Source organism: Ranitomeya imitator, chromosome 1 (assembly GCF_032444005.1).
Source record: "Ranitomeya imitator isolate aRanImi1 chromosome 1, aRanImi1.pri, whole genome shotgun sequence".
Taxonomy (NCBI): domain Eukaryota; kingdom Metazoa; phylum Chordata; class Amphibia; order Anura; family Dendrobatidae; genus Ranitomeya; species Ranitomeya imitator.
This window is the reverse complement of record NC_091282.1, coordinates 173,124,962-173,139,544: the sequence shown is the minus strand read 5'-3', so window position 1 is coordinate 173,139,544 and position 14,583 is coordinate 173,124,962.

Here is a 14,583-nt window from a genome sequence, read left to right as displayed (position 1 = left end):
CCAGTCCATCACAGCCTGTAGTTTGGCAAGATCCATAGCCAATCCCTGGGCGGAGATGATATAGCCCAGGAATGGCAAAGACTCCTGCTCAAACATACACTTCTCCAACTTAGCGTAAAGAGAGTTTGCCCGTAGGAGGTCGAAGACTCTGCCAACATCTCTCCGGTGGGAGTCAATATCTGGAGAAAAGATGAGAATATCATCCAGATAGACTACAACTGAGGTGGAAAGCATATCCCGGAAGATGTCGTTGACAAAGTCTTGAAAAACGGCTGGGGCATTACAGAGCCCGAAGGGCATCACCAGATACTCATAGTGCCCATCTCTGGTGTTAAACGCCGTTTTCCATTCGTCCCCCTCACGGATGCGAATCAGGTTGTAAGCACCCCGCAGATCTAATTTAGTAAACACTCTAACTCCCCGAAGCCTATCGAAGAGCTCGGATATCAAGGGCAAAGGATACTTGTTCTTAACAGTGATAGCGTTAAGACCCCTGTAGTCTATGCATGGACGTAGTTCCTCATTCTTCTTCTGCACGAAGAAGAACCCTGCCCCAGCAGGTGACACTGACTTCCTGATAAACCCTCTTGCCAGATTCTCTTGAATGTACTGAGACATGGCCTCCGTCTCCGGGAGAGATAATGGATAAACTCGACCCCGGGGAGGCTCCGCACCAGGCAAGAGATCGATAGGACAGTCATAGGGGCGATGGGGCGGAAGGGTCTCCGCCGCCTTTTTGGAGAACACGTCTGCGTAAGACCAATATTGCTTGCGGAGAGAGGATAGATCTGCGGGTACCTCAGTAGTAGCAACCTGAACGCACTCTCGGTGACACCTACCCCCACATGATTCACCCCATCCCAGAATTCTGCCTGAGGACCACTCGATGTGAGGAGAGTGGTACCGTAGCCAAGGTATCCCCAACAGGACCTCATCAATACCCTCAGGAATGATGAGCAGAGAAATAATCTCCTGATGGGATGGCGACATGGACAGAGTAACAGGGATGGTCTGATGTGTTATCTGTGCGGGGAGTGTCGACCCATTCACCACTCGTACCGTTACTGGTTGAGATAGCATAACCAGGGGTATTGCGTGACGTTGGGCGAAGGCAGAAGACATAAAATTGCCCTCCATCCCAGAATCCACGCAGAGGGCTACCGAGTGGGAGGATGAGCCAAAGGTAATTGTCCCCTTAAAGGACAATTTGGAGGCAAACGTCGCAGTGTCTAGTGCACCTCCACCTACTACCACTAGACGCTGACGTTTCCTCGACCGCTGATCACATCTGGTGGCAAGATGTCCAGACTGTTGGCATACATGGCAACCCTGGAGTGCACGAGCGGTCAGGGACTTAGATCCCGCTCGTGACACCACCTTAGGTTCCTGGAACTCAGGAGCCTGGACTGGAGATTCCAAAGGTTTGGCGAAGGTGGGAGCCAGCCGAAACCTCTGCCTACACTGGGCTCGCTCTAACCTCCGCTCGTGAAAACGGAGGTCGATGCAAGTAGATACTGTTATTAACTCTTCCAGTGTGGCGGGAATCTCCCTAGTGGCCAGAGCATCCTTAACGTGGTCAGCCAGCCCCCTCCAAAATATAGGGATAAGGGCTTTAACTGACCACTCCAGCTCAGATGCTAGAGTGCGGAAATGGACGGCAAAAAGGCTGACAAAGGACGAGCCCTGAGTCAGTGCCAACAGTTGGAGCGCCATGTCATGGGTGACACGAGGTCCTAGAAAGACCTGTTTCAGAGTGCTCAGGAATAACGGAGCACTCTGCACCACATGATCGCCACGCTCCCACAGCGGCGTAGCCCACTGCAACGCCCTGTCCGACAATAAGGAAATTATAAAGCCCACCTTAGCCCGCTCTGTAGGGAAACGAGAGGCCAGAAGCTCGAGATGTATTGAGCACTGACTCACGAAACCCCTACAGGACTTACTGTCACCAGAACATTTCTCTGGTAGCGGGAGGCGAGATAGCGTCGGTACAGGGGCGGCAGTGGACAAGGTAGCTGCAGCCACACTTGCAGCCTGAACAGCGACAGCAGTAACATCCACAGCTGAGGTTGTACGCTCAAGAGCCGCCAACCTTCCCTCCACCTGCTGGATGTACCGCTGTAAACGCTGGTCGTCCGCCATTTTACTAGCCAGACCCTGGCGCTAGTATTCTGTTAGGACTGGCGGAACGCACCAAGACAGATGGTATAGATGCGTTCGCAGTCCGGGGTCCACCGTGCAGGTGAAAACCTGCTGCTAGCAATTAGCAGACTATATGGCGGTACACTAAAGTATACACGCGTGGGTTAACCTCACCCAGCGTGAAAGAAGCAATCCTGTTAAGGCACAGGACCGCGTTACCGTACCTAAAGCGCGAGCAAGTAGTCAGCGAACTCAACCCCAACTAGGATTAATGTCCGATTAGACCCTTGCTGGCACAACACCGCAACTGGGTGTGTGAGGAAACTGAATAGCAATATTAAGGCACAAGAGTGCATGCAGTGCCGCACTGACAAACGCCACTAACCACCCAGGCTTGGGTAAGGAAAGCACAGAGGAAGTGCACGGCGCCGTACTGGCAGTCACAGCAACTGGACGCTATAATGTGTGACTAGTGCTGTAGGATAAGTCGGGCGCTAGGTAGCAGCCATACACCTTCCGCGAACAGTCATTCAATAGGGTAGGGGTATCCAAGGTCGACTTGCACTCACAACATACACACATTAGCGATTGAAAGACAATACTAGCGCATGGCCGTGCGGTCATGCGCAGTTTATATAGCAGCAGCACAGGAAGTGGCCACAGCACCTTTGCCCCTCCAAGACCTGCCAAGAGGACCAATGGAATGTGCTGCAGAGCCTGAGCACATGACCCTCGATCTCCAACAGGAGATCTTACCCTGGGCATGCTCAGTACGTGCAGACAAGGACTTAGTCCCAGAGAAGTCCGCTCGCTGCTGACCAGCACTGACTTTAAAGGCAGAGACTAGAGAAGCAGCAGTAACTCTCAGAACAGAGTGAGAATGAGCAAGACGCTGGGACCGACGTCTTTGCTGAGCAGACTCCACTGCGGCTGGACAAGAATGGGAGACCGCAGCGGAGGTGGCTCGAGATTACCCCTGTGCAGAAGCGGGAACTCGACCCCTAACACCCTGTTCATATTTTTTTATGTTTTGGCGCTTTTATACAGTAAAAACTATTTTATGAAAAAAATTATTATTTTTGCATCGCTTTATTCTGAGAGCTATAACTTTTTACTTTTCTGCTGATGAAGCTGTACGGCAGCTTGTTTTTTGTGGGACAATATGACATTTTCAGAGGTAATATTACTATTTACATTCGTGTTTTTGATTGCGTTTTACTGCACTTTTTGTTCGGTGGTATGATGTTAATGCATTATTTTTTGCCTCATTTTTTTATTTATATTTTTTTCGGTGTTCACTGAAGAGGTTAACTAGTAGGACAGTTTTATAGAGCGAGTCAATATGGCCGCAGCAATACCAAATATGTGAACTTTTACTGTTTATTTTTAGCTACATAAATATATGTATTTATTGGAAAAAAATCATTTTTTTTTTTATTTGGGGATTTTTTAAAACCTAATTTTACACTTTTTAATAGTGACCGCTCACGTGACCGCTCACCTGACCGCGACGTCATCGAAGGTCCTTCACTCACAGCATTCTTAAGGACGGAGGCGGACGCTTGCAGCGGTGACACCCAGGATTCTTCGGAGGGGTGATTATAGCCATATTTTTTATTTTTATTCTTTATTTTTTACACTAATATGGATCCCAGGGCCTGAAGGAGAGTTTCCTCTCCTCCAGACCCTTGGAACCATATGCACCGCACACTCCGATACCGATTTCCGATATCACAAAAATACCGGATCTCGGTATCGGAATTCTGATACAGCAAATATCGGCCGATATCCGATGCTTGCAGTATCGGAATGCTCAACAATATAAGACACTTTTTAATATATCCTGCCAGAGAAATTTGCTTTTACTCCATCAGGATTTAATTTTTTATGTGCTTCTGAAACAAAAGAGCATCAGAGCAGCATCTGACTGGCAGGGAAGAAGACATGACAACGTCTGCTCTCAGCAGTCACTCACAAGTCACCTTCCTTGCAGACCATCAGAACAATGTGATAATAGAAGGGTTAAATGTCCACGGTCGGTGCTAGCACCGATGGTGGGCATTACTGCAAGGTGTGAGCTCTCACACAGAGATGACACCCGCACCCGATCACCGTGGTGCTCAGCGTGAGGCCATGCGATAATGTTGCCCTTACATATACTTCTTTTTGGGGGAATGCACCTCTCGCAGAGCAGAATATGTACGGTGCATGTCGAGAAGGGTTTGAAATGTAACCATTGTTTTATTTTTTATTTAAAAAATCAATAGTTCCCATGAAAGTAAGACACTTTGTAATATATTCTATCAGAGAAATTTGCATTATGGATTGAATTTTTATTTGTTGGGTCAAATGTCTCTCATCTTCCTCTTCACAATACCCCATAGATTCTCTATGGAGTTAAGGTCAGGTGAGTGTGCTGGCCAATCAAGCACAGTGATACTGTTATTTCTAAACCAGGTATTGGGTTTTTGGCAGTGTGGACAGGTGCCAGGTCCTTCTGGAGAATGAAATTTCCATCGCCAAAAGAGCTTGTCAGCAGAGGAAAGCAGGAAGTGCTCTAAAATTTCCAGATAGACGGCTGACTTTGGTCTTGATAAAACACACTGGACCTACACCAGCAGGTGAGTTGGCTCCCCAAATCATCACTGATTGTGGAAACTTCACACTAGACCTCAAGCAGATTGGATTGTGTGCCTCTCCACTCTTTCTCCATACTCTGGGACCTTGATTGCCAAAAGAAATGCAAAATTTACTTTCATCTGAAAACAACATCTTGGACCACTGAGCAACATTCCAGTTCTTTTTCTCCTTAACCCAGGTAGTTCTTTTTCTCCTTGGCCCAGGTAAGACGCTTTTGCCGTTGCCTATTGGTCATGAGTGGCTTGACACGAGGAATGCGACGCTTGTAGCTTATGTCTTGGATATGTCTGTGAGTGGTGGCTTTTGAAGCAATGACTTCAGCAGCAGTTCACTGCTTGTGAATCTCATCCAAATTTTTAAGTGTCCTTTTCTTAACAATCCTTTCAAGGCTTTGGTTATCCAGGTTGCTTGTGTACCTATTTCTACTACCCTTTTTCCTTTCACTTAACTTTCCATTAATATGCTTGGATATATCACTCTGTGGAAAGCAAGATTCTTTACCACTTTTTGTGGGCTACACTCCTTGTGGAGTGTGTTAATGACTGCCTTCTGGACATCTATCAAGTCAGCAGTCTTCTCCATGATTGTGGAGCATATTGAAACAGACTAAGTGTTAGGGCTGGCGGAACGCACCGAGTAAATAGAGAGAGATGTTATTTGGTGCGTTCGCATCCCGGGGTCCACCGTGCAGGAGAGAACCTGCTGCTGGCAAATGGCGGCCCTATATGGCGGTAGAAGCGAACTCTGTTACTTCACAGAGACACCTAAAGAAAGCACTGTGTCCTATTAACCTCACAGGAGTACACAGCGACTGCCGAGTAGATAGCAGTTTTGTGGTTATGCATTCGTACAATCTCCTCACTGGAGAAGCTGGTATTCTAGGGCTTATTTCAGCTGGGGCCCTGAATCCACACACACAATCTCCTCACCGGAGGTGCCGGTATTCTAGGGGCTTATTTCAGCCAGGTCTCTGAACACATACAATCGTAACCACACTGGCGCAAAGTACATGACTTAGATTTGATACTAGCGCATGGCCGTGCGGCCATGCGAACCTTTTATAGCTGCAGCAAGAACAGGACCTCCCTAGAAGGACCAATGAGAGGCTGCACACAGAGTCTGAGCACCTTCAGGACCTTCCTGGAGAACCAATGGGTTTTGCTGCAGTATCTAAGCATGTGACCCTCGATCTCTCAATGAGAGATCTTACCCTGGGTATGCTCATAAGGGAAAAAGCAGGACTTAGTCCCAAAAGCGTCTGCTCGCCGCTGCCCAGCACTGGGTACAATGGCAGAAGCTGGAAAAGCAGCAGTAACCCTTTGCACAGAGTCAGACTGAGCGAGACGCTAGGACCGACGTCTCCGCTGAGCAGGCTCCACTGCGGCAGGAGAAGAATAGGAGACTGCAGCGAAGATGGCCCAAGATTTCTCCTGTACAGAGGCAGGAACTCGACCCCTAACACTAATGGACCGTTTTAAACGCTTAGGAAGCCTTTGCATTTCTTTTTTGTTAATTATTCTATTTTAATGAGATAATGACTTTTGGGTTTCATTGGCTGTAAGCCATAATCATCAACATAAACAGAAATACATTCTTGAAATAGATCACTTTGTTTGTAATGACTCTATATAATATATGAGTTTCACTTTTTGTATTGACGAACTGAAATAAATTCACTTTTGATTATATTTGATTATATTTATTTTAATTCAGTGAGAAGAACTTGTATATCTGTATAAGTGAATAAAAATCTCTCGGGAGATGACATCAGTATCTATAGTGTTATTTCATTAATATTAATTGCATGTATTGCATCTTTCAATCTGAAAGGTTTTCTTTCTATATTTTCATCTTTCTTATGAATATTTCACAGTGGTTGTACTTAGCCCCCCTGAACACTTAGGAAGCCTTTGCCTTTGTTTTTTGTTAATTATACTAATTTACTGAAATGGGTTTTCATTGGCTGTAATCTTGTTTGTACTTGCAAATAACAGTTTGTTCAGATGAACTCCTCACCTCGCCCCTTATCTGTCAGAGTCCCACAAGGTTCAGTCCTAGGGCCCCTGCTCTTCTCCATTTACACTTTTGGCCTGGGACAGCTCATAGAATCTCATGGCTTTCAGTATCATCTCAATGCTGATGACACACAGATCTACATCTCTGGACCAGATATCACCTCCCTACTAACCAGAATCCCTCAATGTCTGTCCACTATATCATCCTTCTTCTCCGCTAGATTTCTGAAACTTAACATGGACAAAACAGAATTCATCATCTTTCCCCTATCTCACGTGACCCCCCCAAGGAACCTATCCATTTCAGTAAATGGCTGCCCACTCTCCCCAGTCCCACAAGCTCGCTGCCTCGGGGTAATCCTTGATGCTGATGTCTTCTTCAAACCACATATCCAAGCCCTTTCCACTTCCTGCCGACTTCAACTCAAAAATATTTCACGAATCCGTTCATTCCTCAACCATGAATCTGCAAAAACCCTAGTCCATGCCCTCATCATCTCTCGCCTTGACTACTGCAACCTCCTGCTCTGTGGCCTCCCCTAAAACACTCTCGCATCCCTCCAATCTATTCTAAACTCTGCTGCCCGACTAATCCACCTGTCCCCCACTATTCCCCAGCTTCTCCCCTCTGTCAATCCCTTTACTGGCTCCCCATTGCCCAGAGACTCCAGTACAAAACCCTAACCATGATGTACAAAGCCATCCACAACCTGTCTCCTCCATACATCTGTGACCTCGTCTCCCGGTACTTACTCTACCTACACACAACCTCCGATCCTCACAAGACCTCCATCTCTACTCCCCTCTTATCTCCTCTTCCCACAATCGTATACAAGATTTCTCTCGCGTATCACCCCTACTCTGGAACCCTCTACCACAACACATCAGACTCTCACCTACCATCGAAACCTTCAAAAAGAGCCTGAAGACCCACCTCTTCTGACAAGCCTATAACCTGCAGTAACCACAAATCGACCAAACCGCTGCTTGACCAGCTCTACCCTCGCCTACTGTATTCTCACCCATCCCTTGTAGATTGTGAGCCTTTGCAGGCAGGGTCCTCTCTCCTCCTGTACCAGTTATTACTTGTATTGTTTAAGATTATTGTACTTGTTTTTATTATGTATACCCCTGCTTACATGTAAAGCGCCATGGAATAAATGGCGCTATAACAATAAATAATAATAATAATAATAATAATAATAATAATAATAATAATGAATGAGGCACCTTCAGGTATATTAAAATTGTACCAAGAATGAGCCTGATTTGTGCAAATCCACAATTCTCTTCCTGATATCTTGGCTGATTTCTTTAGACGTTCCCGCAATGCTACAAAAAGAAACAGTGTGTTTCAGGTGTGCATTAAAATTCATCCACAGGTGTGTCTTTAATTAACTCAGATGCTGCCAAAAAACCTATCAGAAGCTTGCAAACACATGACATCATCATATTGGCAGTCCAGAATTGTTTAAAGCTATACTAATCTTAGCACATGTAAACTTTTGACTTTGCAGTAAGTAATAAAAGAGTCTTAAAATATTCTGTCTCATTATTCTGGCATTTGGTAAATATTAATAATTATGGTGATCTTACTTGACCTAAAACGGGAAAGGTTTATTCTGATTTCATGTCAGACATTGAGAAGAACATGCATATGTGTCTTTTATTTAGAGTATGTAAACTTCTGGTTTCAAATATCTATATATATAATTGTCTAAGGGTTTTTCCGTCTGTCTGTCTGTCTGTCTGTCTGTCCTGGAAATCCCGGCTCTCTGATTGGTCGAGGCCGCCAGGCCTCGACCAATCAGAGACCGGCACAGCATCGACGTAGAAATCCCGCGTCTCTGATTGGTCGAGGCCGCCGGGCCTCGACCAATCAGGGACGAGCACAGCGACGATGATGTCATAAAGGACGTAGACATCCCGCGTCTCTGATTGACACTTCTATATTGATCAGTCCTCCTGACACTTCTGTATTGATCAGTCCTCCTGACACTTCTGTATTGATCAGTCCTCCTGACACCTCTATATTGATCAGTCCTCCTGACACTTCTATATTGATCAGTCCTCCTGACACTTCTATATTGATCAGTCCTCCTGATACCTCTATATTGATCAGTCCTCCTGACACTTCTATATTGATCAGTCCTCCTGACACTTCTATATTGATCAGTCCTCCTGACACCTCTATATTGATCAGTCCTCCTGACACTTCTGTATTGATCAGCCCTCCTGACACTTCTATATTGATCAGCCCTCCTGACAGCTCTATATTGATCAGTCCTCCTGACACTTCTATATTGATCAGTCCTCCTGACACTTCTATATTGATCAGTCCTCCTGATACCTCTATATTGATCAGTCCTCCTGACACTTCTATATTGATCAGTCCTCCTGACACCTATATATTGATCAGTCCTCCTGACACTTCTGTATTGATCAGCCCTCCTGACACTTCTATATTGATCAGCCCTCCTGACACTTCTATATTGATCAGTCCTCCTGACACTTCTATATTGATCAGTCCTCCTGATACCTCTATATTGATCAGTCCTCCTGACACTTCTATATTGATCAGTCCTCCTGACACTTCTGTATTGATCAGCCCTCCTGACACTTCTGTATTGATCAGCCCTCCTGACACTTCTATATTGATCAGTCCTCCTGACACTTCTATATTGATCAGTCCTCCTGACACTTCTGTATTGATCAGTCCTCCTGACACTTCTGTATTGATCAGTCCTCCTGACATTCTATATTGATCAGTCCTCCTGACACTTCTATATTGATCAGTCCTCCTGACACTTCTATATTGATCAGTCCTCCTGACACTTCTATATTGATCATTCCTCCTGACACTTCTATATTGATCAGTCCTCCTGACACTTCTGTATTGATCAGTCCTCCTGACACTTCTATATTGATCAGTCCTCCTGACACCTCTATATTGATCAGCCCTCCTGACACCTCTATATTGATCAGCCCTCCTGACACTTCTATATTGATCAGCCCTCCTGACACTTCTATATTGATCAGTCCTCCTGACACCTCTATATTGATCAGTCCTCCTGACACTTCTTATTGATCAGTCCTCCTGACACTTCTTATTGATCAGCCCTCCTGACACTTCTGTATTGATCAGCCCTCCTGACACCTCTACATTGATCAGCCCTCCTGATACCTCTATATTGATCAGTCCTCCTGACACTTCTATATTGATCAGTCCTCCTGACACTTCTGTATTGATCAGTCCTCCTGACACTTCTATATTGATCAGTCCTCCTGATACCTCTATATTGATCAGTCCTCCTGATACCTCTATATTGATCAGTCCTCCTGACACCTCTATATTGATCAGTCCTCCTGACTCTTCTATATTGATCAGTCCTCCTGACACTTCTATATTGATCAGTCCTCCTGACACTTCTATATTGATCAGTCCTCCTGACACTTCTATATTGATCAGTCCTCCTGACACTTCTATATTGATCAGTCCTCCTGACTCTTCTATATTGATCAGTTCTCCTGACACTTCTGTATTGATCAGTCCTCCTGACACTTCTATATTGATCAGTCCTCCTGATACCTCTATATTGATCAGTCCTCCTGACACTTCTATATTGATCAGTCCTCCTGACACTTCTATATTGATCAGCCCTCCTGACACTTCTATATTGATCAGTCCTCCTGACACTTCTATATTGATCAGTCCTCCTGATACCTCTATATTGATCAGTCCTCCTGACACTTCTATATTGATCAGTCCTCCTGACACTTCTGTATTGATCAGCCCTCCTGACACTTCTGTATTGATCAGCCCTCCTGACACTTCTATATTGATCAGTCCTCCTGACACTTCTATATTGATCAGTCCTCCTGACACTTCTGTATTGATCAGTCCTCCTGACACTTCTGTATTGATCAGTCCTCCTGACATTCTATATTGATCAGTCCTCCTGACACTTCTATATTGATCAGTCCTCCTGACACTTCTATATTGATCAGTCCTCCTGACACTTCTATATTGATCATTCCTCCTGACACTTCTATGTTGATCAGTCCTCCTGACACTTCTGTATTGATCAGTCCTCCTGACACTTCTATATTGATCAGTCCTCCTGACACCTCTATATTGATCAGCCCTCCTGACACCTCTATATTGATCAGCCCTCCTGACACTTCTATATTGATCAGCCCTCCTGACACTTCTATATTGATCAGTCCTCCTGACACCTCTATATTGATCAGTCCTCCTGACACTTCTTATTGATCAGTCCTCCTGACACTTCTTATTGATCAGCCCTCCTGACACTTCTGTATTGATCAGCCCTCCTGACACCTCTACATTGATCAGCCCTCCTGATACCTCTATATTGATCAGTCCTCCTGACACTTCTATATTGATCAGTCCTCCTGACACTTCTGTATTGATCAGTCCTCCTGACACTTCTATATTGATCAGTCCTCCTGATACCTCTATATTGATCAGTCCTCCTGATACCTCTATATTGATCAGTCCTCCTGACACCTCTATATTGATCAGTCCTCCTGACTCTTCTATATTGATCAGTCCTCCTGACACTTCTATATTGATCAGTCCTCCTGACACTTCTATATTGATCAGTCCTCCTGACACTTCTATATTGATCAGTCCTCCTGACACTTCTATATTGATCAGTCCTCCTGACTCTTCTATATTGATCAGTTCTCCTGACACTTCTGTATTGATCAGTCCTCCTGACACTTCTATATTGATCAGTCCTCCTGATACCTCTATATTGATCAGTCCTCCTGACACTTCTGTATTGATCAGTCCTGCTGACACTTCTATATTGATCAGTCCTCCTGATACTTCTATATTGATCAGTCCTCCTGACACTTCTATATTGATCAGTCCTCCTGACACTTCTATATTGATCAGTCCTCCTGATACCTCTATATTGATCAGTCCTCCTGACACTTCTGTATTGATCAGTCCTCCTGACACTTCTATATTGATCAGTCCTGTCTGTCTGTCTGTCCTGGAAATCCCGCGTCTCTGATTGGTCGAGGCCGCCAGGCCTCGACCAATCAGAGACCGGCACAGCATCGACGTAGAAATCCCGCGTCTCTGATTGGTCGAGACCGCCAGGCCTCGACCAATCAGCAACGGGCACAGTGACGATGATGTCATAAAGGACGTAGACATCCCGCGTCTCTGATTGGCCGAGGCCGCCAGGCCTCGACCAATCAGCAACGGGCACAGCGACGATGATGTCATAAAGGACGTAGACATCTCACGTTTCTGATTCAGCGACGGGCACAGTATCGACGTAGATGTCATAATGGTTGCCATGGCGACAATGATGTCATAAAGGTTGCCTCGAACAATCAGCGAAGGGCACAGTCTGCCGCGAATTCTGGAATCATCATTGTCCAAATACTACGGGGACATGCTTATTCTAGAATACCCGATGCGTTAGAATCGGGCCACAATCTAGTGTATATATATATATGTATATATATACAGTTAGGGCCAGAAATATTTGGACAGTGACACAATTTTCGCGAGTTGGGCTCTGCATGCCACCACATTGGATTTGAAATGAAACCTCTACAACAGAATTCAAGTGCAGATTGTAACGTTTAATTTGAAGGGTTGAACAAAAATATCTGATAGAAAATGTAGGAATTGTACACATTTCTTTACAAGCACTCCACATTTTAGGAGGTCAAAAGTAATTGGACAAATAAACATAACCCAAACAAAATATTTTTATTTTCAATATTTTGTTGCAAATCCTTTGGAGGCAATCACTGCCTTAAGTCTGGAACCCATGGACATCACCAAACGCTGGGTTTCCTCCTTCTTAATGCTTTGCCAGGCCTTTACAGCCGCAGCCTTCAGGTCTTGCTTGTTTGTGGGTCTTTCCGTCTTAAGTCTGGATTTGAGCAAGTGAAATGCATGTTCAATTGGGTTTAGATCTGGAGATTGACTTGGCCATTGCAGAATGTTCCACTTTTTGGCACTCATGAACTCCTGGGTAGCTTTGGATGTATGCTTGGGGTCATTGTCCATCTGTACTATGAAGCGCCGTCCAATCAACTTTGCAGCATTTGGCTGAATCTGGGCTGAAAGTATATCCCGGTACACTTCAGAATTCATCCGGCTACTCTTGTCTGCTCTTATTATTATTATTATTGTTATTTATTATTATAGTCATATAGTCATAGTTTATTATTATAGTCATTATTATAGTCATTATTATTATAGTCATTATTATGTCATCAATAAACACAAGTGACCCAGTGCCATTGAAAGCCATGCATGCCCATGCCATCACGTTGCCTCCACCATGTTTTACAGAGGATGTGGTGTGCCTTAGATCATGTGCCGTTCCCTTTCTTCTCCAAACTTTTTTCTTCCCATCATTCTGGTACAGGTTGATCTTTGTCTCATCTGTCCATAGAATACTTTTCCAGAACTGAGCTGGCTTCTTGAGGTGTTTTTCTGCAAATTTAACTCTGGCCTGTCTATTTTTGGTATTGATGAATGGTTTGCATCTAGATGTGAACCCTTTGTATTTACTGTCATGGAGTCTTCTCTTTACTGTTGACTTAGAGACAGATACACCTACTTCACTGAGAGTGTTCTGGACTTCAGTTGATGTTGTGAACGGGTTCTTCTTCACCAAATTAAGTATGCGGCGATCATCCACCACTGTTGTCATCCGTGGACGCCCAGGCCTTTTTGAGTTCCCAAGCTCACCAGTCAATTCCTTTTTTCTCAGAATGTACCCAACTGTTGATTTTGCTACTCCAAGCATGTCTGCTATCTCTCTGATGGATTTTTTCTTTTTTTTCAGCCTCAGGATGTTCTGCTTCACCTCAATTGAGAGTTCCTTTGACCGCATGTTGTCTGCTCACAGCAACAGCTTCCAAATGCAAAACCACACACCTGGAATCCACCCCTGACCTTTTAACTACTTCACTGATTACAGGTTAACGAGGGAGACGCCTTCAGAGTTAATTGCAGCCATTAGAGTCCATTGTCCAATTACTTTTGGTCCCTTAAAAAAGAGGACGCTATGCATTACAGAGCTATGATTCCTAAACCCTTTCTCCGATTTGGATGTGGAAACTATCATATTGCAGCTGGGAGTGTGCACTTTCAGCCCATATTATATATATAATTGTATTTCTGAACATGTTTTTGTAAACAGCTAAAATAACAAAACTTGTGTCACTGTCCAAATATTTCTGGCCCTAACTGTATATATATATAGAAAAAAATTGGTACAGCATCCAGTATTACCTTAAAGTGTGCAACGCTTTCCTGACCACTGAACCAGTGACCTCCAAGCATAAGAACAAAAAAGGAAAACAGCACAAAAAATAATGAACTTTAATGCTTGAATGGCGTGGCGACGTTTCGGATATACTATCCTTTCTCAAGCAGTGAACACATATGTGAAGCAGTGTTTTATACAGATCACAGACATATTTCATTAACAATATAGTTAATCCAATCATATAAATAAATATATAGTGCATTATAATCAGTACATACAAGAAAGTGCAATAGTGCATGTTAAAATATCTTTACCGTCAAGCATTACCACCATCGATAATACTGTAACTATGACATCTTAATGTCACAAAAATGTTCAATAAGCTAATAATCTAATCAAACCGACACAGGTGTCCCCAACCTATGAAACATAATCATCTCAGACTTACGATTACAATCGCTACATGTGCGACTGATCCTCGGCGTCCTTAGCCGTCTACTGCGCATGTCACA